The sequence below is a fragment of the Lonchura striata genome, chromosome 6 (genome assembly GCF_050655825.1).
Source record: "Lonchura striata isolate lonStrDom1 chromosome 6, ASM5065582v1, whole genome shotgun sequence".
Taxonomy (NCBI): Eukaryota; Metazoa; Chordata; class Aves; order Passeriformes; family Estrildidae; genus Lonchura; species Lonchura striata.
The window spans coordinates 38,936,158-38,961,353 of NC_140708.1; the positions used below are offsets into that span (position 1 = coordinate 38,936,158).

The 25,196-nt window shown below is 45.4% G+C and overlaps 1 protein-coding gene across 7 annotated transcripts in view; it reads left to right on the top strand.

Annotated features, from left to right (window-relative positions):
• Positions 1–25,196, top strand: part of PTPRE (protein tyrosine phosphatase receptor type E) — a 106,522-nt gene that overhangs the window by 28,025 nt on the left and 53,301 nt on the right. The window contains exon 1 of one of the 7 annotated variants that reach the window (XM_085582984.1): positions 18,729–21,873. The exons of the other annotated variants lie outside the window; for them this stretch is intronic. The gene's annotated coding sequence lies outside the window, so the exon portion shown is untranslated. Of the gene's footprint in view, positions 1–18,728; positions 21,874–25,196 lie in introns of those variants that run through there. 7 annotated transcript variants of the gene reach the window in all.

Genomic DNA, 25,196 nt, shown 5'->3' on the forward strand with positions numbered 1-25,196 from the left:
TTTTATTTGTTTAGTATTTATATAGAAAATACTACAAGTAGATTTTCTCTGATATTTCTTGGGATACCAATACATGGCCAGATCCTCTGCTGAATAAGAGAGGGGATTTCACTTTGTTGCAGCTTCAGCCAATCATTGATCAGCCTGAACATTTATTTTCCAGTCACAGGAGGAAAAATTTGTTGTTATAGCATGGCCAGAGCCTGTCAGGTTATTCCATTGAATCGTAGGGTGAGCTTCTATCACATGTTAAAGCCACAAGCCAAATATTCAGCAGTCAGGTTTTCCATCCTCGCTGTGGGACTGCGCTATCTGAATTTATTCTATAAAAAGCTCTCCCCTTTTTTTGGGCCAATCTATCCTCCAAGACGAGTCTGACAGGCAGCAGAGTTCAGCTGATCTGAAAAAATGGGTCCTGTGGGGCAGCAGCTCTTGGGCATCCCTGCATCAGATGGAAAGGAGGTAAATAAAGGAAAAAAAAAGAATATTTGATTGTAGGTCTTGCTGAAATGTAGCTCATCTAGTTAGGCTGAAGGACTGAAAATTAATCAAAATTACCTCAATAAGCTGTCTGTTGATTGATTTGGAATAAATTCAGGAATATGAAATAAAAATTTAAAATATTAGGGGAGAGCTGTTGGACAGCAAAATCTGAATAATTTGAGGGAAATAGCATTTGGGGGATCTCCTTCCATAATCCCCTGGGCCTGTATTTTTTTTTTACTCTAAAATGTACCTGCGTGTGATTTATTTCTGTGAAAGTGGGGCTGTGGTTTGGGTTTAAAAGTGTGTGTATCTGTGCTTTGGAGATTGTGGTGCAGACGTAGCAGGGGAAAAAAATCCCCAGGATTCCAGGAGCAAGGAACACAAAGAGCTGCAGAGATGCTTGAAATAGAGTTTTAAGGAACCCAGAAAGAGACTTGCTTTGAAAGTTCCCTTATTTTAGAGAAATTAATTTGTTAGGGTGTGGGAAGGATTAGTCAAAACATGGGATGGAAATGTAAAACAAACAGCAGAAATGAAAATATTGGGGGGGTTGTGTTTATAAATGATCCTGCTGGAGATTCTGGTGATGCTATTTCAGACCTGGTTCATCTGGAAGGGTTATTCAGAAGAAAGTCAGGTTGGCTGCTTTTGTTTCAAATCCTCTGAGGCTGAAAGGGTCGTGTAAGGAATTTCAGAGCCTTTCTCTGGGTGGTTTTGGTTGGAAGGGAACTTAAAGCTCACCCAGTTCCATCTCCAGCCATGGCAGGGACATCTTCCACCATCCCAGGTTGCTCCAGCCTGCCTGAGGACACTTCCAGGGATGGGGCAGCTTCTCTGTGCCAGGGCCTGCCCACCCTCCCAGGGCAGGATTTCTTTTCATGAATCTGTGGATAAAATGAGTATTGAATTTCATTATTTTGATCATTCAAACATCTTCTTTTAAAATTTGCTAGATTCCATCCCAAGAGGGATTTAAAAGGTGTGTGGAGGTGGCACTTGGGGACAAGGGGCAGGGGTGGCCTTGGCAGTGCTGAGGTTGAACTTGGTGATCTTGGAGGGCTTTTCCAACCTAAGCAATGCTCAGGAATGGAATTTTGGGATGCTCCACAGTGATCTGGAGCAAAGGGGGATCGGGGGACCTTGTGGCTCTCACAGCTCCTGCCAGGAGGGGACAGCCGGGGGGTCGGGCTCTGCTCCAAGAACAGGGACAGGAGCAGAGGGAACGGCCTCAGGCTGGGCTCAGGGTGGATATTTGGGAAAATTCCTTCATGGAAAGGTTTGGCCAGGCCTGGCACAGCTGCCCAGGGCAGTTTGGAGTCCCCATCCCTGGAAGGATGTAAGAGCCATGTGGATGTGGCACTTGGGGACACGGGGCCGAGGTGAGGTTGGGTTTGATGATCTCAGAGGGCTTTTCCAGTTTTTCTGATTCCATGATTCCATTGGAGTCTCTCTATTTTTGCAACACAAGTCACTGTGGCTCTGCCCAGCATTCCCATTGCAGTGCAGGGTAATTCCCCAGGAGATGGAGAAGATCCCTGGGCACACTTCCAGTGGGAGGTCACTGGGTGCTGAGTGTGACCTGAGCTTGTGGCACTTTGGAACGAGCAAATCCCCCAGGATACCTCAGTGTCCCTGGAATTCCTTGGCAGGGGACAGAGCCATTCCCAGGGTCCCCATGGTGCTGCTGCTCCTGCTGTGGTGTGAGATGTCCTTCCCACCTGGCACCCCCTTGTCCCGCTGCTGGAGTTGTGTCCTGGATGTGTGCTGTGAAATGAGTGCCCCAAATGCCCCATCGGGGTGTGGGCAGCCCCCAGCCCTGCCTGGGCACAGCCCCGGGTGTCTGTGCCCCTCGGTGGCACGGGGGCCAGCAGCAGGTCCCAGAGCACAGCCAGATGGCCCAGGCAGAGCAGAGCCCTGCCAGCTCCCTGGGATCAGAGCAGACACGGCGAGAGAAAAGGCTCCTTTCTAATCAAAAACAAAAATCCACTCTCGGAAAACAACTGGTTTCCTATCTCAAATATAACGGGGTTTACACCAGGAGGAGCTTTCCAAGGGCAGGATTTCAGTGGATGCTTGGCCTAGGCTGTGGGCTCTGCCCTGGCTCAGCTGCTGGTTTATTTAGGAAAATAAAACCTGCACATTTGGGACTCCGTGTCCTGCACAAATGCTGCATTTCTCTTTTATTTTTAAGCCACTTCTTATTTCCAAAATAGAAATATAATTCTCTTTGATCTTAGGTCCAGGATGCAGCTCAATCCAAAGAATTATTCCCATGGTAACAAGCCACACTTCAGCAAGGGGTATTTTCCATCCACAAATATTTTTGGATGGGATTTCAGTGTCTCTGACAGTGATGGTCAAATCCACAGCTTTGTTATGAGTTTCTCTCCAAGGAGGTTCCAAGTGGGATTGTCCTCTGTGTTTTGTGGTGCCTTTGAGGCAGCTGTCAAGGGCTGCTGGGAAAACACTCTGCTTTTATTTCTCCCCATCCTCAAAAAAAACAAACAAAAAAACCCAACCCTTTATGCATAAATCCAACTTTCAAAGTAAGGAGGAGAAATCAATAATTATAGAAATCCCTTACAAGTCCAAAATTAGGTTTTGTGAGCTGTAAATACCCCGAGCAGCACTCAAAACTCACTTGTACTAAATATTTCTCAAGAGGATGTTTCTGTGTTATTGCTGTGGTTATTGTGCTGGTATTCACATAGAGTTTTCTTCTGTCTCTTAGTAAATATGTTCAAAAGGAGCAATTCTTTTTCATGCCATGTCTTGAAAAGAGTTTTTAAGGATTTGAATGGGAGCTGGCAGTGCTTTGCCCGGGCTTGAAGATCCACGTACATTCCATACCAGAACGGCGTCAGGAATTCCAGTGATGATTCTGAAACACATGAAATAGCAAAATATCAGTTTATTCTGCAGGAAACATGACAGCAAATGCATACTGATGCTGACACCAGCTGTCATTGGAAAGCAAATATTCTGGGGGTTGTTTATTCGTAGGCAGCAGCAATGACAGCAGCCGATAGGAAAATCAATAGCTGGATTTTCCATCAGCCACTGCCTCTTGCCAAACGGAGTGATACTGCCTCAAATTAGCATCTGTTTGCACACTTCTCTGCTAATTAGTGCTGTCAGCGTCTGAACAAAAGGGAAAGTTGATTGTGAGGGTGGGCAGCCCTGGCACAGGGTGCCCAGAGCAGCTGGGGCTGCCCCTGGATCCCTGGCAGTGCCCAAGGCCAGGTTGGACACTGGGGTGGAGCACCTGGGACAGTGGGAGGTGTCCCTGCCATGGCAGGGGTGGATCTGGAAGGGGTTTGAGGTCCTTTCCAACCCAAACATCCCATGATTCTGTGATTTTGTTTTAGGAGCAGGTGGGATAAAGAGCAAATCCAGCAGGGAGCTCTGGCAGGGTTGGGCCCATCCCTGTGTCCTCCCCCAGCCTGCTGCTCCCATGGGTATCCAGGTGATCCTCAGTGTCATCCTCACTGCTGGTTTGGGCTTGAAATCTCACCTCTTCATTTATTTCTTATCTTGTTTTCCCAGCTACCATCAATGCAGTTCCTCTTCCTCCCCTCTGAATGATGCTTCGATCTTTATTTCATTGCTTTAAATGTAATGCTTGAAATTACCTGATCAAACATTACACTGCCATCTTTTTAAATCCAATCCCCACCAAAAGGGGATTGTCTCCTTCAAGGAAAGAAGTAGAGAAGGATCTGTGAGGACTTTGTTCAGCACAAGCAGTGGCAAACTTCTGACCCCATCTGCTAATCCTGCTGTGGGCAGCTCTTGCCAGGCTGGAATTTCTTTTCCAACTTGAGTTGAAAATTGATTTTTAACCTCTGATACAACGTGGTGGTCTGACCTGGAAAGGTCCTAGAGAATACCAGAGGTGCTTAGACATTTCCTTCAATTAATCTTCCTGATTTTCCTTAAATACACACAATTAGGGCTGTATCCCAAAACCTGCTGGCATCCATCTCCTCCCATCCAGTGCAAGAGTTTCCTTCTCCCTTCCTCCCTGTATTAGAAGTGCATTTTTCTATTTCTTTCAGCCGTTTAATCCCTCCAAACCCTTTTTGAAGCAAAGGAGGCAGTGATTTACTGCCCGAGGGGTCAGGCAGAAAGAGGGGCTGTGCAAGGAGGAATTGCCATTATTTGTGCAAAAGAAGCAGCTCTTGAAGTTAATTGAGGTGTAGATGAACTCGGCTGCGCTCATTAGTGTCAGTGAAACTGAATATGCAATTTGCTAATTGCAGTGAGGGCACACAACTCTCAGATCCAGACTACTCGGGGTATTTTTAGCTGTTCCTTTAGTCATCAGCTTCCACTTTTGTCTGTTCCAGGCACCGGTGGGAAAACACAGCAGCCCTTTTCTCCAGCAGGGTCACGCTGTTCTGAGGAGGTTTTTCTTCACTTCTTGTTTTTTTCCCACATAAATGGACATGCAGTGATTTTGAGCTCTTGCAGCTATTCTTGTGAATACTTTTTCCCATCCCAACACTGTGATGTTTCCCTCTCCGAGTGTCAGCTTCTTGAGGATTACTGCCTAGGTGGCAAGGGCTGAGTTGAAATGAGAAACCATCACTCATGATAAGCAGCTGAATATTTTCCCTGATGAATTCTCTTCTGTCTGAACTGCAGAATGGGCAGACTGGATGGTCTTGAAGGTCCCTTTCTGCCCAAACCATCCTGTGACAGGGCTGAAGCTGTACTATGGCTCATCCAAATTATTCCTGTTTTAAGGAATTTTGTTGCTTTTGTGCAGGTAAAACCTTTCAGTGTGGCTTGAGGTTGCTGTACTGATTTGGAGGCCCAGACTGATACAAGAGAAATGAGGGCAGCAAATACCAGCTCTAGCTGAGCCCAGGCTGGAGTGGAGCAGGAAAAGAAAGGAAAGCCACTCCTGATTGTTTTCCAGGGCAAGCTGCAGCAATAATTGAGTGTATTCAGCTGTAGAGCTGCAAGGTCTGCAGCTGATGGGCGAATTTGGGATGAAAAGGGGAATGTCATGCACAGGAGTGGCCCAGGTGTGTTGGAATGGTACAAACTAGGTCTGTAGGAGGCAGAACCTTTCATTTTTATTTGCTGCCATTCTGTGGGGTCAGGAAGAAACCTTGACATTTTAAATCAAGGGATATCGACCTCTCAGGTGGTTTATTGATGATGATAACGTTGTGCAGCACTTGTCTCCTTCAGAAAAGCAGCTGTGATATCCACGTGATGCTCCCTGATGTAGGCACTTATTCAAACCCAGTCTGTGCCCAGCTGAAGTAAAAAATCAGCAGATTTATTCATTATTTATTATTATTTTACAATATGATGTTATGAAATATCATTTGATATAATAATTCTGGTGATGCAATTTAAAAATATTTATTCAACATATGTAGTTATTTAATATTTATTGCTACAAAGTAACCAGGCTTCACTGGCTGCTGCAGCAGCACTTGAGCATATGTTTGCTGTCAGCTTGGCTTGCAGAGGAAAACCTTCATATTCCAAACCAACCAAGTCCTGTGGGCTCTGTATATTCAGGAGGGGCTGCAGCAGCCTTGAGAGCTTTGTCTGCAGGCAGAATTCCTCCTTCCCTTCTCCTTCAGCTTCTTCAGGATTTTTCCGATACCGTTTGTTACACCCTGTGATTATCTGCTTATACAGTACATTTCTCATTTGTGATTGGATTATTTGGATTATTGGATTTGTGCTACCTGGCTGATGTTTAATGGTGTCTCTGAGGTGCAGGAGTCACTTTGCTCAGCAGGAGCAAAGGGGGGGTTATGCCGAAGCCCAGCCAGGCGTCTGCTCATCGTGCTGACAGCGCTGATGTGCAGGGTAACCTAAAAACACACTTTTAACCAGCTTCAGCCGAATTGATGTGACCTCTTTTCTTCTCACTGTGATCAGTGCAAGGCAAGGAGGCAGCTTGATTTGGTGATTTCTGTTTTCAGTGTGCCCTCACGGCTGTGCTCGAAGGGCACATGGTGAACAGGCCTCTGCAGTGCTGGGGCAGGAGGATTCGGCAAACCACTTCATTAGGGATTTATAATTGGCTTCCAAACAGAATCATTAAGGTGGGAAAAGACCTCCAAAACCACCAAGTCCAGCTTTCAGCTGCATCCCATCGTGCCAACTCAACCATCAAAGTGCCACCTCCAGTCGTTCCTTGGGCACCTCCAGAGATGGGGACTCCAAACCTCACCGGGCAGTCCCCTGCAGGGTTCAACCTTTTCCATGGAGAAATCCAGAGTTCAGCAACGCTTTCCATGGGGAAATTCCTGTTGCTGCCCACCCTGAGCTCCCCTGGCCCAGCCTGGGGCTGTTCCCTCTGCTCCTGTCCCTGTTCCTGGAGCAGAGCCCGACCCCCCGGCTGTCCCCTCCTGGCAGGAGCTGTGAGAGCCACAAGGTCCCCCTGATCCCCCTTTGCTCCAGGCTGAGCCCCTCAGCTCCCTCAGGAGTTCCCAGCTCCATTCCCAGCTCCCTCAGGAGCTCCCAGCCCCTTCCCAGCTCCCTCAGGAGCTCCCAGCCCCTTCCCAAATCCCTCAGGATTCTCCAGCCCCTTCCCAGCTCCCTCAGGAGTTCTCCAGCCTCTTCCTTGATGCCTTGTGCAGGTGACCCTAGAACAGAGACTAGATGGAGCTAAAGAATAAAGCAGGGATTATTCAAGGATCTCCTCCATGGATCCACCTTGGGCAGCACCAGAGCCCAGCCAGGGCTGCACCCAAATGACCCAAAATGGTCCCAAAATGCACGAGCGCTCCCGGGGCTCTCCCTGGGATCAGTTCTGCTCCATTGGCACCTTGGAGCTCATTGTCCCATTCCAGCTCCAGCCCATCAGTCCCACCCTGCTGGTTTTTCTCTCTCCAGCCCACGGTGTTTGTGCTCCTGGGCTGAGGTTTGGATCTTTTGTCCTTGGTGCTCAGCTGGAGCAGGAATTGTTTTGTCTCCCTGCTCTGTGCAGAGCTCAGCATCCCCTGATATAAATCCCAGATCCACACACTAAAGCAGCACAGAATCTGAAAAACATAAAAACTAAACTTAAGGCATCATTCCCAGCTCCTTTCCCTTCCCTGGATGTGCTCCAGCTCCTCAGGATCCTTTTTTATGACCCAGAGCTGCCCCCAGGACTGGAGGTGTCTCTCCAATGCCCCTGGGCCTCAGGACTTCCCTGGGTCCTGATTTCTCATTTCTGTGAAAGAAAGAAAACAAAACCAAACCCATGGCTTGTTGGGAGATTCTTGGTTTGTTGGGGACTTCTTGATTTGTTTGTGGGGTATTTTTTGAGTTTCAACTTTATAAGCATGTCTTGGCATGCAGTTGCTCTAAGTTTGGCATCAGGAAGAGTTGAAGTTAATGCTTAATCTGCCTTCCCATCATTTAATAATGGATGTTTTATTCAAAAAGATGTGACTGTATTGAAAGGATGTTAACTGCCTTGTGCTGTGTTTTCATCTCGAATTTTGCAGTCTGAAAGGTGAATAATTAATAAATAGTGAGGAATGTATGTGGATATACAAACAGGCCAGGGATCCAATCCTGTCCTGTTTTTCCAGATTAAAGCACTGGGGGTGACAGGACCTTGTACATTTTTCTGCCTGAACTGATGAGTTGAATCCTGTTGTCCTATGGGATCTTTCTTAGGAATGGTGTGATCCAAAGCCTTTCCTTGCCTGGTAGGACAAAATGTGCTGAAAGCAAGCCTTGCTGGAAGTTAACTTAATAGAAATAATGGGAATAAGCATGTTCCAAATGCAGCAGTAACTTTGCTGGAATAAATGCAGTTGATATTTCAGTGTGTCCAAGCTGTGCAGAACAACAAGAACGTTGCAAACCTTGTCTTGGTGGGGGGAAACTCAAGGGGAAGATGTGAATAAGGATTAATTCCATCTTTTTTTAGAGGTTTGGTTCCTATTTCACCATTCCAGGTGGTCCATTTTTGCCATTCCTGAGCCAAACAGGAACACAGAGGCTCTGGAGGGAGCTGTGCCCTGCTCAGCAAAGCCTCCTCTCCCACTTCCAGGTGGGAAACCACAGAAACCAACCCACAGCATAAGGGCCCTTGTGGGAAAAGGAGAAATACCAGATTTTGTTGTAGATTATAATAATATTTATATTTATAATTTTATTTTAATTTTTTTTTTATTATTGTCTGCTTGCAGCTCCAGCACATCCATGTTCCAAACTTTCTCAGCAACAAAAACCAAAGGGCAGTGGGTGTTTCTCTTAACAGTCAGGTGCAGGTGATTGCAAACTTAGAGAAATAATTGGGATTAAGCCAAAAAACACAGAAGAAATGATGCATTAATTGCATTTATAAATCTTGAAGTTGAAAATTTAAAAAAGTCTGTTGCAGTCCTCAGTTTTGTGTAGAGCCCTCATGAAAGGTGTGTTTGAGGGGGGTAAAAAATCACAACATTTTGAGTCTTTCTGGGAAGTTGAAAGTTTTTGGGGTGTATTTTACAACACTGGAGGAAGAGTCCATGCATCCCATAATTTCTTCCATGTGAAATCCCTGTTTTTAATATTGGGCCAGTCCTCGTGGCATCCGTTCTCTCCATTTCTTTATCCATAAATCTCTGAAATTGGTTTTGGTCTTTCTTTAATCAGGAAGTTTTTAAACTATCAAAGGGAACTCGAACCCATGTAAATAAAAATGGGGAATTTGATAATTGCAAAAGCAGCGTGCTGGTGATTCACAGCTTATTTTGCATAGAATTACCATTTCTTTTCCTCCAGAGCTGAGAAACTGAACTGTGTAAGGAAATACCATCTGATGCTGCATATGGCATTTTAATAACACCTGTTTCACATGGTTTTTGCTTGGCCAAGCCCAGCAGTGTGAAATGGAGAGTTGGGAAGATGTATTAGAATTTCTGATGGGAAGTCAAATTTGCTTGGTAAGCTAAACCATAATTTTGATTTATTTTTAATGTAGTTTTATTTATTTTAAGAAGGGTGAGTCCTGTGCAAGTGGAGAACTATTCCTTGTGGTTATTCGAACCCATATCCAAACTTTTTTAGGTGTTAAAGCTCCAATAAAACTTCCCAAAGTATCAAAGCAGAATTCAGATTTAAGAGGACTGTCCAAGGCCAGGTTGGACACTGGGGCTTGGAACACCCTGGGATGGTGGAAGGTGTCCCTGCCCATGGCAGGATGGGCTCTAAGATCCCTCCAACCCAATCCCCTCCATGATTTTTATCCTTCCACAACTGCATTTATACTTTATTTGAGGACTGGGTGTGATGTTTCCCACCTGGGCTGTTTAGAAGTAACTATGAACTAGTTCTAAATGGTAGATATTGTGAATTTATCTGTGGGAAAAGTACTTTTCTCAAAGACACTTTAGACTTTGCATGAACTTGCTGAAATGTTTTTAGCCCTCTACAGGATTTGGGAAGTTCTGCTTTCACTGTAGTGTCTAAAAAGAGTTTCCAAGGTTTGCTGTGAATTCAAGATGAGGAACAATCATGACTAAGGAAAACACATGAACTTTTTTCTTGAGTGTAACCTTAGCACTGGGCTGTTTTCAAGAACTATATTTAAATTACTTACATTTAATTAAACCTGCCTTTCAGAAGGTGAAGAAGTTGGAATTGGCAACAAAGCTCTGACCTCTACCCCTTTCCTCCCATGATTAACTTCTGAAATCTGTGGTGGTTTTCCTCTGTTTGTTTATCCATGGCAATAACCTGACAGAGGGATCAGTCAGCAGCTCCCTATGCCTTTCCTTCCTGAAAAGTGGAGAATTACTTTTTGGTTTTTTTCATGAATCTGTAGATAAAATAAGCATTGAATTTCATCATTTGATAATTTCATTGTTTGGATTATCCAAAAGTCTTCTTTTAAATATTGCTGGATGGCAGTGGTGGAGTTTCCATCCCGGGAGGGATTTAAGAGATATGTGGAGGTGGCACTTGGGGACAAGGGGCAGGGGTGGCCTTGGCAGTGCTGAGGTTGAACTTGGTGATCTTGGAGGGCTTTTCCAACCTAAGCAATGCTCAGGAATGGAATTTTGGATGCTCCGCAGTGACCTGGAGCAAAGGGGGATCAGGGGGACCTTGTGGCTCTCACAGCTCCTGCCAGGAGGGGACAGCCGGGGGGTCGGGCTCTGCTCCAGGAACAGGGACAGGAGCAGAGGGAACAGCCTCAGGCTGGGCTCAGGGTGGATATTTGGGAAAATTCCTTCATGGAAAGGTTTGTCCAGCCCTGGCCCAGCTGCCCAGGGCAGTTTGGAGTCCCCATCCCTGGAAGGATGTAAGAGCCATGTGGATGTGGCACTTGGGACATGGGGCAGAGGTGAGGTTGGGTTTGATGATCTCAGAGGGCTTTTCCAGCCTTTCTGATTCCATTATTCCATTGGAGTCTCTCTATTTTTGCACCACAAGTCACTGTGGCTCTGCCCAGCATTCCCATTGCAGTGCAGGGTAATTCCCCAGGAGATGGAGAAGATCCCTGGGCACACTTCCAGTGGGAGGTCACTGGGTGCTGAGTGTGACCTGAGCTTGTGGCACTTTGGAACGAGCAAATCCCCAAGGACACTGTCCAATATGAACAGGGTTTGAAATAACTTTTTTTTTTTCCAAGATCTGTACCCAATTTAAAATCAAATCAGAACATTCTCAGCTGATCTTGAGCATTTCTGGCAATTCTCTGTTGTCCCCAGCATCTGGGATTATCACTTTAGTGATGCCCCTATAAAATACATGTCTGAATCAGCCCTAAAGAACTTTAAAGATCATTTTAATGCTTCTTGGCTTCAGTTTCTGAGGGCTTTGTTGGGTTTGCATGGAGAATTCCAATAAATATGTATTGGCTGTATTAGCTGCATTAAACACAGGCACGGGGAGGGATTGTAATCCTTGGGTTTACAAGGAGGGAAAAGTATTACAGGCTTAGCTCTTGCATTGCCAGGGGCTCCAGTCTTTCCTTAAAGTTGATGGAAATGTTGAATGTAGGAAATCGCTATTATTGTTCTGCTATTTTTGAGGCATTTCAGCAGATCCATTCAAAAATTCTGCCCTGCTGCAGAATTTTATATTTTATATTTTTATTTTCTTTTCTGTTTTATAGGTTTCCCTGAAGTTACTCACAATTAAAGTAATATAATGAAGGAATTGCAATGTGCTTGCAATGAAATAATTTGAGTACTGGGTATTTACCCTGTGTGGGCTGCAGAACTGCCCTGCAATGCAAATTAATATGGAATATTGGTTTTTCCTGTTCCAAATGACCACATGGGTTCATTTTCCTTGGAAAGCAACAGATTCCTTGAATCAAAGTTTTTATCCTCATTTCAAAAGGAATCTCTTCCTTTTCCCCATCCTTCATTGGTGCCTTGCTTCTCTTGTATGTATTCTGCTTTATTACCAATGCAAATGGGCTTACTTTCAGCTAAACAATTTACTTCATGTTGATTAAAAGGAATTAAAGATTATAGCAGTAGAAAGACAACTAAAAATCCTAGAAATGTCTCAGAAACGAGTGTTGAGGCATCCCGACAATGTGTTTTGACAGTTATTTACATAGAAAATTTGCTGTTTTCTAAGTAGTTCTCATTTTGAGGAAGAGATGAGCCATAAAGTTCTACTTTCAGATCCATTTGTGTGTTTTAGGAATGACACGGGTGTGTTCTCATTTTCCAGGGGTTGTTTTGGTGTCTTCTCACGGTGTTGTTTTGATGTTGGGTCAAAATATTGGTGCTCTGGATGGAATCTTGGAATCCCAGACTGGTTTGGGTTGGAGGGGACTTTAAATCTCTTGATCCCCATCCCATTCCAGGGACACCTTCCACTGGCCTTGGACACTTCCAGGATCCAGGGACAGCCACAGCTGCTCTGGGCACCCTGTGCCAGGGCTGCCCACCCTCCCAGGGAAGAATTTTTTGGGATTAATTCTGTGGCTTTGAACCACTAATCCCTGCCTTTTGAGGCGATGCGTTGGAATTACTGAAGTGATAATTTTTTGCTTGGAATAATCTATTTAGCTTCTGAAATGCCAAAAGAGCTAAATTAAGCTGAAAATTAGTCATTTATCTCCCCAAAACTGTTGGAACCAAGTGCCATGGATTCACTTTTAGGAAGAGGGATGGAAGTTTCACTTGAGCAGGTCAGTGTGTGGATGTCATTGTTATTCAGCTGTCGGAGCCAACGGGATATAAATATCCAGGAAGGCAAACAGAAGGTCGAGTGTAAACCTCTCACATCAAAGGAGGCCATTCAGCATCTCCCAGCCTTCACTCTGCTGCTCTCTGAAGAGAAAAACATTCTTTTTTTTCATTTCGTAATGCAAATAAACCGACTTAAACTCAAAATCTGTCAGTTTAGTGGGGCTAGGAATAGTAAAAGGTGGGAGTTGGGAAATGTGTGGATGGAGTGTCAGGGATACAGGGCTGGTGCAGCCCGGGGGCAGGAGCAGTGACTGACACTGAATCCTTGTGCCACGTTCTCCTGGGAAGTGTTTTTGAGCTGTCCTCTGCTGCAGCTGGAAATGTGAGAGAGATTGTGCCGTGTTTAAATGTGTTTTTTTTTCTCCCCTGCAGTTAATATTTCCAAGGAAACTCAAAATGTTGTGACACTCGGCGAATTAGAACTGCAGCGGAAAGAGTTTATTTTCTAAATATAGTGCTGGTATTTAATTTATCATTCTCTCCTCTTCTTTGGGGCAAGAAAAGCTCCCTCTCCTCGAGTTTCTGAGCTGCTGAATCTGGCTACGGAGTGTGTGGGCAGCAGTGGAAGTCACTTGGAGGTTTGGGGGTTGTACATAAGTTTTCCAAGCTGTTCCCCTACCCTGCTCAAATCCCGTGGGATCCTGAGCCTGGCCACTGGAGCAGAGCCCCAGCAGCAAACTGGGAGGGGGCTGGGAAATCTGGTACACCTGGCCCTGCAGGAACCTGGAAAATCCCAATGGGAATGTGCTAAATCCTGCTTTTGGGGAGGAATCCTGCCTGCAGGGATGTCCCTGCACCTTGAAATCTGCTCTAGGGCCCAGCTTGGGAAAGCAGGACTAACTTTATGGAGATTTGGCTTTAGCCCTGTGTCCTACATTAGTGCTTTAAACCTCATTTTTTTCAACAGGAGCTCTTGAAGTAATGGTTTGGCATTTCGAGTTTGGCTGTGTGTATGCAAATATTCCTGGTGGCTCTTCCTGCCTTTCTGGTCAATAAATTGATGCATTTCAGACAATCTGTGCCCTTTGGCACAATTTTGTTCTTTAGGGAGGTGTAACTTCATAGGCTGAAACATTGGACGGTTAAAAGTAAGAGGTGACAAATCAACATTTTGGAAAGAAGCCTAAAACAGATGAAACTTCTCTGATTATCCAGAGAATATGAACCTGGAAAAGATTGTGCAGTAATTTCATGATTTTGTGGGAGTACTTCCACAGCTGTGAGGTCCCTGGTGGCAAACCAGGTCTCCCAAAAATGACATTTATGGCACGAATGTGCTTCTGAGCAGCAGTGACCTCCAAAGATGCAGCAGCTCCACCACAGAGACATTCCTGGGTTTGGAGGCAGTGACACGGGTTTTGGGGAAGGAGGGGAAGTCATTGACCTAAATATGTATTTATCTGAGAACTACTCCATTAAAGGAGGGTTTTAATCCTAATTTTAGTCCTCTCAATCAGCAGCAGGTTTGGAGATCTCCAAGGTTACAGGACCAATAAATGGACAGGGATTTTTTGTGCTTTATTCTGTGTTTATGGCACAGTTTCAGCTTATCACTGCTTTGATTGTTTATATATTTTAATGGGAATTAGTGTGAAGGTATGGAGTAGATCTGATGTTGGACTGATATAATATTTTTAGTTTTTCATTAATATTTTGGTGGGTTTTTGGCTGTAACAATTCAAATTTCCTTTATACTCAAACGCACCATCCACAGGAATATTTTTCATTACTCATGCCACATTGTGAATAATTTTTCCACTCTGTGAACAGAGACTTCTTGTTTTCTGCTGTTCTCACGTTTGCAAGTAAGTGGCATCTCTAATGCACTAAAGTGGCTGCAAAGGTCCTCTCTGGGGTGTATTTTAGTTTTTTTCCACTTGAGCTCCCTTGCAGCTGCCTGCCAGCCTCTCTGCCCTGCTCCTGTTACCTGCCCATCCCCAGAGACCCCTGGGGCTGCTGCTTGTGCAAAATCCTTGTTTCTTCTGCACAATCACAGCAGCCAAAAACTGGGCTATCAGCTGGGGCTGCATCCTTGCTGTTCCCTGAGCTCTTTGTCACACAGGGCGTGGCTTTAGGGTGTTATTAGTAAAGAATTTGTGAGGATGAAAATCAAATGAAAGAACAGTTTTGTCAAATTTTACTCTCTGTGAAGAATTTTCCAGATATCAAGGGTGATCAGAGGTTTATTTTGGAGGCAGAAGAACTTTTTTTTTTTTGAGAAGGAACTGAGTGGAAAGGAGCAGAGGACTGGGCAAGGCAAAACTCTGCCTGTCACAAGGCAGCCTGTCATCCTGCAGAGGTGTGGACAAGAGGGTATTTTTGGGGACAGAAGCTTTGTGCTGTCACATCAAGGAGAAAAGAGGAAAAAAAAATCACATTTTTACAGGAAGTTTTCTGTGAACTTGCTGAAGAAACCACGAGCTTGCTGTGCTCACACATAGCAGGAGGCCCAACCCTAATTTCTGCTTCTCTAATAACTAGCTGCCAGTTCAGCTTGTGTTGTACTACTCAGCTTTGTTCTAATTAATTACTAATTGTTCAGTTCCTGCAGATCAGAGCCTGAGGCTGTTGTCATTGACAGCTGGGATGCTCAGGTGGTGATTACTGGGTTTACAGATAGGAAAAAATCAAAGTTTAATCATGTTCCAGTAATGAAATTTATGTTTTCATCCAGAAGGAAAAAAACAGACATTAGACAGAAGTTAGGGAAGAATTCCCTCTGTTTCTTGGTGCTTCAGCCTTTTTGTGCCTGAAATGTGCAGCACTGGGGCAATTTAATTATTGGAGGCAAATGGATCTCTCTGAGTTTGTCTCACGGCTGAGAATGGAAATATTTTTCTAAATAACAGAGTTTAATGTTCAGTGTAAGATGGGCAGGGACGTCATTATGCACTTGGAATTTCTGCATTAAATCATGGAATAGTTTGGGTGGGAAGAAACCTTAAAATCATCATTCCCACCCCCTTCCATGGGCAGGGACACCTTCCTTTATCCCAGGCTGCTCCCAGCCCCATATCCAACCTGGTCTGGAACACTTTTCCTCAAAATACATTTTAAAAAAATACATTAAAATATTTTAATTTAGTATTTATTGATCAGGTAGGTCTTGCATGAGAAAAACAGCACAAAATCATTGATCTTCCAGCTTTTTTAATTACTAAGAAAATAAGTTTGGGTTATTATTTCTAAAATAACATCAAAACAGATGGCACCTTCCCCTCTGCTCAGGCCCTCTGTGTGGCTCTGGTTGTGTTCCATCCCTTTGATCCTGCTTTCTGTGACAACAGCATGATGGAAATGCCACCCCAGGGTTTATTCCAGAGGGAAATTCCCTTTTTCCCCAGCCTGGTCCTTGAAAAGGATGGCTGTACCTCTGCTGAGAGTGGATGTGCAACACCAGATTCCCCAGCAGGGGCTCGAGGTGGGAATTAAAGGATTTTTTCAGCTGCCATTGTCAGAGAGCCCCATGAGCTGTTGCTCCAGAAACTCCTGAAATCAGAAAAATAATGGGATGTCTGTCATATCTCTGTATCAAATATAATCACATATTTCCCTTTTCATAGGGAAAAAAAGGCAGTTCTGCAGTATTTTAGAAGCTTTTAGAAGCTTCTGATCGATATTACAACAATTCTATTACCCAGCCAGAGCAATGGTGTGCTTGGTGGTGAACTGAACAAAAAATATCTAACTGGGAGCCTTCAGTTTTGTTTTGAGCCATCTCCTGTACTAGAATAATGAAAAAGCGTGAAACTGGAAGGATTATTTGTGAGAAAATTGCTGCCTTGCAAGGCCAGAGGCTTGGAGGGCACGGCCCTGGATTGACAGAGATGAGGTTTGCACAGGGAGCCTGGGAGGGGAAAGGGCCAGACTTGGAGGGGAGCTGGGAATTAACACCAAGAAACTCAATGGGGCAAGAGGAACCAGTGGAGAGTAATATTTTCCAGGTTTTGTTTGTTTTTAAAATCTTGTATTGATGGGTTTTGCCACATTTCTCAAACTTTCATTGTGTATTTTCAACATGCTGCTGCTGTAATTTATTTGGTTTCTGTCTGGATTAGTTACATGGTCCCAAATAAAGAAGGGAGGTGGTTAATGGCTTGTTGGGGGGGTGTGTGTTCTTTTATTGGGGAGTTTGATCTGTTTGCTTTTGGGTTTTTTTAATTCCCCACATGAATTCTTCCTGTTTGATCAGGGCATCTTCAGGCTGAGGCGTAATCCAGGGATGTGCACACAAAGTGGGGCAGGGGACAGAGCATGAGAGATGCTCAGACTTGGGATTTCACCTCAGAGAATGATAAAATCCCAGGATGGGTTGGGTTGAAAGGAGCTTAAAATGCCACCTAGTGCCACCCCTGCCATGACAAGGACACCTCCCATTGTCCCAGGTGCTCCAGCCTGGCCTTGGGCACTGCCAGGGATCCAGGGGCAGCCACAGCTGCTCTGGGCACCTGTGCCAGGGCTGCCCACCCTCCCAGGGAACAATTCCTGCCCAAAATCCCATCCAGCCCTCCCCTCTGGCAGTGGGAAACCATTCCCCCAAATGAAAACCTGATTTGGCTCTGGTGGGAGTTGTGGTGATTTATTTAAAAAATATGGATATTGATCTAGTACCGATATCCAACTGTGACAGACAAAAACTCTCAAACAGTTTAAAGTTAGAAAGCGTGTGTTTATTGTGTGTGGGACAGCTCCCAAATCCACACCGCAGCTTCCAGGTGATTACAGAGCCCTTTTATCCATACAAGTATTGAATACACGAAATATAAATCCATATTCATAATTTTGGTACATCCCATTCCTCACTTTGCATGCTAATCATTCCAAAAGCCATTCAGCACGCGTGGTTTGTTCCTTGGAATGGGTCGGTGTCCCTTTCATGGGGAGGGGTCCCAAGATGAGGAAGTCAATGAAGTCTTCCTCATTCTGACCTTTCTACCTTTTCAATGCAAATATGACAAATGAACTCTTGGTGGAACTCCCATTCCTTGTCTTCAATTGGTTTCAGAACAGAGGAGGCCCCCAATCGTCTTATGTTCCTAAAAGCTCTTTATCAGTTTGTGTATTCTTCATTATAAACCCAGCTAACTAAACATTGTGCTGACAAGCAATCAATTATTAGTTAACTACTAACTCTTAACTTCATCAAGGCCTACTCATTTATTTTAATTAACTCTAGTAAGGCTTATCTCTAACTAAAATCTTAGCTCCTCTAAAAACCTCTAAATTCCTTAAAATTTACGTTTCAGTGGGAAGCGCCCCCAGTTCCAGCTGGGGTCTGAAGGGCTGACAAATCATTTTTTCAAGCTCACCAGGAGCCTTTGCACTGTGAATGTCATTGCTTCAAGGGATGGCCGTGAATCTGTCACTTCTTAGGGCTGCAAAAGTGAGGTGCTGCTGATGGATGGGAGGTGAGGTGGGCACAGGGGAAGGACATCTCTGGTGGTGGAGCTGTCAGTGCTTTGTGCAGCCACTTACCAGTGCAGCCATCAGGGATCGTTATCTTTTTGGGTGGATTTTAGCCCAGCTCTATCTTTGATGTCAGAATCATTTATCTGAAGTGCTGATCAGCTGTCATGTGATTTGTAGGTGATACCAAGCAACATTTTTAAATTTTCAGCTCCATTTTTAAGCTTAATTTTACCAGAAGCGGCACCAGCTAAAACTTGAGAAGTGCTTTATTGATTTTTTTTGAGCTGAATATAAAATTATATTTAAAGCTTACTGTTTACATGATGCAGCTTATGCTAAAGAGTGAATGGAGTGCAGGTGTTTTAAATGGAGATCCAACATTTGAGTTGGAGAACATGGCCACCACAATTAATGTTGAATGGAATGCAGGTGATCTAAATGGAGATTCCAACATTTAAGTTGGAGAACATGGCCACCACAATTAATGTTGAATGGAATGCAGGTGTTCCAACATTTAAGTCCTGCCTTCCAGCCCTGCCCCTCGCTCCTTGATTTTCCAGCTGATTTCTGGCTGTTTGGTTTCCCAGTCCCACATGTCTCAGGTAGGATTCATCTCCAAAATGATGACAGTAATTTGGTTTTCTCTTTCAATATATTTCCATTTCTCCAAATCCAGAGCAAGCCAAAAGTCTGAGAAGTTTTCAGGCTTTTAAAGATGCTCCAAAAACTCAGCTCAGACTGACACTGTTTTGTTGGGTTTCTGTGAATTTTCCCAGCCCAAGAATGGTCAGAGCTGAAACGATGGAAGATTTAATGCAGTCCCCTAGAGGTGTGGTGAATGCCCTCAAAATTTAAATTGTAGGAGGGGGTGGCAGTTCTTGCTGCATTTACTCTCCCCCAGCTGCTGCAGAAACATTGTCACTAAAGTAATTTTTCTCTCCAGTGGCTTTTCCAGCATGTGTCAGCATTTTCCTCTTGGGGTTTTCTTGTTGATGCTGTTCCTCTTTTAGGATAAGAATTCTTTTCCAGACTTGAGCAAAGAAAAATCTCCTCCCTGCCAGGAAACCCTAACCCTGTGTTATGCATGAAAAGTTGCAACTACTTTATTCAGAGGGGGTTTGATTTTCTCACTGCAGACCAAGGGCTCAGGTTGATGCTTTCAGCACTGTTTGTGAAGCTGGGATGGGGAGAATTCCAGGGATGCAGGGGAATTCCAGTTCTGCAGTTTCCCTGGCAGGTTGCAGTGCCTGCATCCCTAGGATTTAATGCAGGCTCCCAGAGTTGCCTGCACAACCACGCTGCAGGCTTGGCTTTTACTTTTCTAATAACTCCCAGGCTTGCTGGTTTAATTTTAATAGTAAATGCAGTTTCTATTTATGTCCTGAGACTCCAGGCTGTGAAGAACTTGACTATCCCTAGAAATCCGCATGGGTAATGATCTTTTTTGGAGATAAATGCCTTATTAACATGCCTGGGACTTAATAATGGATGAGAGAATCAGATGCATTTCATGTCCCAGAGCCAGATTTAGAATTAAAGCTGGTACTGTTGATGCCATAAGTTTCATTCTGGGGAGTAAATATATATCTGCTAACTTTGGGAATGTCAGAGGAAAAGAGGAATAGCAAGCACTGGTGGCAGATGCTAAATCTGTACCACGGGCCAGGCTGTTGCTTCAGTTCCTGGTGCTGCAGGAGCAGGGAGCTGCTGTCTGTGCCCAGAGCAGCCATTCCAAAGAAATAATTGGAATATCAGCCTTTTGATGGATGCTCAGCCAGCAGCTCATGGAAAAACAGATGTTCCCCTGAATCCCTGCTGACATTTGCCCACGCTGCTGTTGGGATACAGCCCCGGGCAGGGAACAGGTGTTCCTGGAATTATCTGGGGTGGCACTTCAACATCTGGCAGCGTTTGCTTCATTAGCTTTGTAACTGTTTTGTACTTGTTCCATTTCCCTGCTGGTCAGTGGGGAGGGCTTGGAGAAGCCAGGTTTGCACCAGGAGCTCGTGGCTGCAGTGTCAGGAGCCTTTTTGCTGTGACTGCTGCAGCTCTCGGGGGACTTCGTGGAGGATCAATGTTCTGGGGTAGCTTTTGTGTGTTGGAGTTTTAGTGTTGCTTTGTGTAAAATTGGAGAGAGAGTTGTACATCTATAGAATACACATAAATAAATAGACACTTCCTAAGTGGAAGCTGCAGGGGGAAAAGGCTACAAAGGCTGTGGATTTTTTCCTGGTGTAAAGTGCAGTGTGTGCTGGTTTGAAGCTGATGCTTCCTGAGAGCCCCTGGGATGTACAGAGTGAGCAGGGTCCTGTGCTCTCCTCACGAGATCACTGGCTTAGTCTGAACATCAAGAACTGTTGTTTGGCTTTAAAAATAATCCCCAAAGTGACTTTTATCACGTTTGGAAAGATTCTGGTTCATGTTTTTGTCAGTGTGTGGATGCAGCTGGCTCAGGATGAAGGAGCTGTGTCCAAACACCTCCAGAGAGGGGGATTTTCCTGGGATGCTTTGGGGGAGTGTTTGGTGACAGTCACTCCTGCCTGGCTGTCACCTCGGGATGTGGGTGGGCCACATGGGCCAGGTCATGACAGGAGCTGAGAAAAACACTGAGCGTGGCTGTGGAAAACACCCTGAGCTTCAAGGAAGGGGAGAACCTGGGCTGGAGACTTTATGGAATAAGGTCTGTAAGGCATTCCCTCAGCTGGAAGAGGAGATCTGTCTGTCTGTCTGTGTGTCTGACAGCAGTGAGATGTCATCTGACAGAGCTGCCCAGACCCACAAGGAGGCTGTGACAGGACAGCCCCTGGAAGCAGAGATGTGGCTCTCCAGATCCCAGGGAGGGTCGTGCCCTGTTGTCTCTGCTGTCCCTTGCCCATCTCTGTTTTGGCACCCCAGTTTTGCTGGCTCAACCACGTTGTTGGGCCGTGCCTGTGAGTTTCACCATTAAACTGGTTCAGATTTCAGGGAAAAGTGAGTTTTCCTTGCTGTTCCCCCTCTTTTGCAGGGTGATGTGTGGGTGTGTTGGGTAGGAGACAAAAGGAATGAGCATGGGCAAAGCCTTTGTGCTCTGGAGCAGCTGATCCCTGTGTGCTGGGAGCAGCAGCACCCACAGGAACCTGGAAGAGTTTGGGCTGAAGGGACCTTTAAAGGCCACCTAGTCCAGCCCTCTAATGAGCAGGGACATGGACTCACAGAATAATTTAAATTGGGAGGAGTTTTGAGAGCATCAAAATGATGATCCTGCTCCAGTCCTGTCCAACCCGGCCTTGGGCACTCCAGGGATGGGCACAGCCAAAGCCTCTCTGGGCAGCCTGTGCCAGGGCCTCAGCACCTTGTCATCAAAAGCTTTTTCCTTTCAGTCTTGGCAGCTCCATGGCCAGGGAAGCTGCTGGAGGAGAGTCTCAGCCACTGCAGAGGTGAGGAGAGGAATGAGAAACCTGGAAACGGTGGTGCCATCACCTCTTCTCCAGTTACACAGCTAAAAATCTGCTCTACTTGGGAAGCAGCTGAAGGCTCAAAAGCAAGAACTTCTGCAGCTCAGGGGACACACGAGATATGTTTACTGCATGAAGGACACAGGGAAGAGGAGAGGGGGATGGCTGGGCTCCCTGAAGCAGCAGATCTGAGCAGCTCTGTGGTGGGGCTGGAATTCCTGACCCTTCCCACCAGCGAGCTGCCCAGCCAAGGAAAACCTTTGCTGTTCACTTTCATACTGTCAGTCTCCATTTCCATCTGCAGTACTGAAAAGATCTTTAAATTTGACTCTGAAAGATGTGCCCAAGGCTCTGCTGCTGAACTTCCTTGGCAGGTATCACCCCTGAAGGGTGTCCCTGGTGCTGGGTCCTGCCTGGAGGGGCTGTGGGGTTCTGCAGGGACCTGGTGTGGAGGAGCCAGGAGTGAGCTGGTGCCTCTGCATGTGTTTAGTGACTGCTGCTGGCACCAACAGCTCTGTGACAGCTCCCCATGCACACTTAAATCCTTCATTCAACCCGAATTCAATCCTTCATTCAAACTCTGCTTGTTTGGATTTAGATTTCTGCAGTGCAGAGCTGTGCTAGACTTTGGATACACCTGTGAGGGTTCCAACCTGCTGTGCTGAAAACCTTGAAGGCACAGCCCTGCTCCCTCCTTCCTTCCTTCCTTCCTGTGTTGCTCCTCCTGACGTGCTGCAGTGAATTCTCACACATCCAGCTGTGTGTTCTCCTTTTCTGACCCTACAGAGTCAGGCAAGGCACACTTCTGCTTTTGCTTTTTCCCTTCCTCCCCTTCTCTCCCCCAAAATGAAACTGCAGCTGAAACACAAGCGTTCAGTCTGGCCATGATGCAGCATAAAACTCTTCTGTGAGTATTTCCCCCTTGGCTGTAATTAGTTTTTGTGTTCAAGGAGCAATTTTAAATATTCATCCAGAGCCATTACAAAGGAGCATCTGTGTGAGGACATGTTTTGTGCAGCTGAGGAGCAGAAGGGCCGCTGGGACGGAACCAAAGGCAACTTCTCAAGTTAATTGTAAGATTTTATTGGTGTTTCACTCCACTGCTCAAGGGTTTCTCATGTGAATCAATGGCAGACTGCCTAATTTATGTGTGAGCCCTGCTTGAAAAGCAGCCCAGATTGATTTGCTGACAGTGCATGGGGAAAGGTGACCCTAATTTGTGACTTCAGCAGGCCTGTTGGGACAGGGGGGGTACTGGAAACTTGGGAAAATGGAACTGCAAGATTTTGCTTTGGCTTGAAATGTTCCCCATCCCTCTTCAGTGAAATGCCATTAATTTGGGGTATGGGTAGCTGTTTAGTATTATGAAAGATATTAATGAGATATTAAAACCAGTCAAAGTGGTTTTTATCTGAAATGTTTGTTCCTCTAAGATTTTTTAAGCAAATCATGGAGCTTTGTTGCTGGCCTATGTTGTATTATTTGATTAGTGCCCTGGTTAGTCTGATGAGTCTCTTTTCCTTCTCCATGTTTGTGTTAATGGCTTCAATTCTTTGCTGAGCTTGCAGGAGAAACAGTAAATAATTCAAAGTAGAGCCTTGCTGCAGAGCCCTTTCTTAACTAAAATGAGACCACAAAGGATGGACAGAGCAAGAGACACAACTGGATGTGGAGCAGGGGTGGCAAATGGCTGTGGCATAGACCTGACAGTAGACAACAAGTGCTTAGAAAATAATCCAGTGGTTTTTCCTTCATTTTCCACATAAAATCCCTTAACTTTAGCTCAGTCTCTCACAGCTTGATCCTCCCTTAAGCAGGGCTGGGTGAGGTGCCCTGGGGACGGTGGCAGCTGTGGCTGGGTGTCACAGCTTCCACCAGCAGCCCCAGTCACAGCCATTCCCTTTGGCTTGGGGACAGTGGCAGTGGCCAGAGCCTGGAGCCCTGTGCCCTGCAGGGTCACCCCTTTCATGCTGGAACTCTTTATCTCGGTATCATTTTGTCTGTGCTGAGCCTCTGTCTGGAAACTTTTAAATGTCTTTTAGGCTTTTGCCTCTGAGCTAGAATTCCCAGTGATTGGAGATTGCCAGCGAGAGCCCAGGTGATTTCTAAACCTCCTCTGCCCAAAAGCAGCCCAGACCTTTTCTCCCAAACTCTCTTTGAGCAGATGGGCTCCTCTTTGCAGGCTCCAAAAGCTGGGTTTAGTCAGATGTTCCTCAAACACTGCTGGGGAAGGGGGGCGGGGGGGCTGGCTCCTTGCTCATGATATTTTCTATATATAAACCTGCGTGGCTGGCTGCTGATAGCACTAATGAAACCTTGTGTTAACTCCTTCACCCATCAGCAGCAGGTACAGCAGGTGCCACTGGCTCTCCCCACCTCGTTTGGTTAATTGAGAGCAAGTTCTTAATTGCAGGCACTCAGCCCTGCACTGCAGAACCCCGAATCTCAGTGATGAGGAAATGGCGAAATGGCCTGAAAAAAGGGGAATAAGTCCAAGCCCAACTGCAGGGTAGAAGTAAAAAAAAAAAAAACAAAAAAAAACATAAACTGAAAAGAGTCAGTTCTTCCTGCAAAAATGTCATACAACAGAGATACACCTCAGGGGATTGATTACCCAAACCTGCGGAAATATGGGGATTTAAATACTGCAGGCAGCTGATTGAGCTCTTCCTGGAGCTGAAGAAACGTTCTGTAGCTGCAGGGATGCTTCTGAAGGAGCTTTTGTTTTGCATGGGAGCAGCTGGCTGAGAGTGGCACCTGTGTGTGGAGTCACCTGGCGTGTGACACCGAGTGTGGATGGGGGCAAGGTGAGGTTGGGCGGGTGGGACACGCCAAGGGGACCCGGAGGAGGGATGGTGGCATCCAGCTCTGGGATTTGCTCTCCTGCCTCCCAGTTTGTGGCCGTTCTGCTCTGGCTGAGGCTGCTGTGCGGTGGGATTTGGTCTGAGCTGCTCAGCCAAATCTCCAGTTCTTCAGCCTCCACCAGGAAGGGGATGGTCCAGCCTGTGCGGAGGGATTGGCCTTGGGGACTTGTCAAGGACCTTTTCCACATGAGCATTTTACAGCTCTGTTGGTTTTATTTAGAATTAATCCTCTTGCACTTGTGTAAGCACCTAAATAAAACATGGCTCAATTAATTAATTATGCTGAAATCATGGGACTTCACAACTTCATTTAAGTAGGGGTTATTTTACCTGCTTTAATGATTAAAGCCTCCGTTCATGCCACACCATAAATTGAACTTTAAAAAATACATGGTAAGGGGACTTCAACCTACGTTTTTGTGTTTGGGGTTGTTTTTTGTTGGTTTTTTTATAACAAAAGGAACTACTGAAAATTTGTTGAGATTTTTGGGAATAATTAAGCAATTTTCTATGCATTAGGTAGGAAATAGTGTCCTCACTGTGTGGACTTTGGAACTGTATGGTCACTTCAGAAATGCATTTGCTGAGTTTTGCAGGCGATTTCCTGCAAAAGCTGGTCAGGAAAGTGCAAAAGCTGGCTAAAGAATTCTTCAGAAAGTGTTTGAGGGTAAATGTACATCTGTGAGATAATGCATTAGTCATCCTGACCTCTTTTATTGCAGCGTGAAAACAGCTTTGAATTGGAAAATACTTCTCAGCTCTCTCTCTCTTTCTGAAGTAATTCCTTCTATTTTTTTCTGTGCACTTTTCCTAATGTGATCACCCTGTGCTGG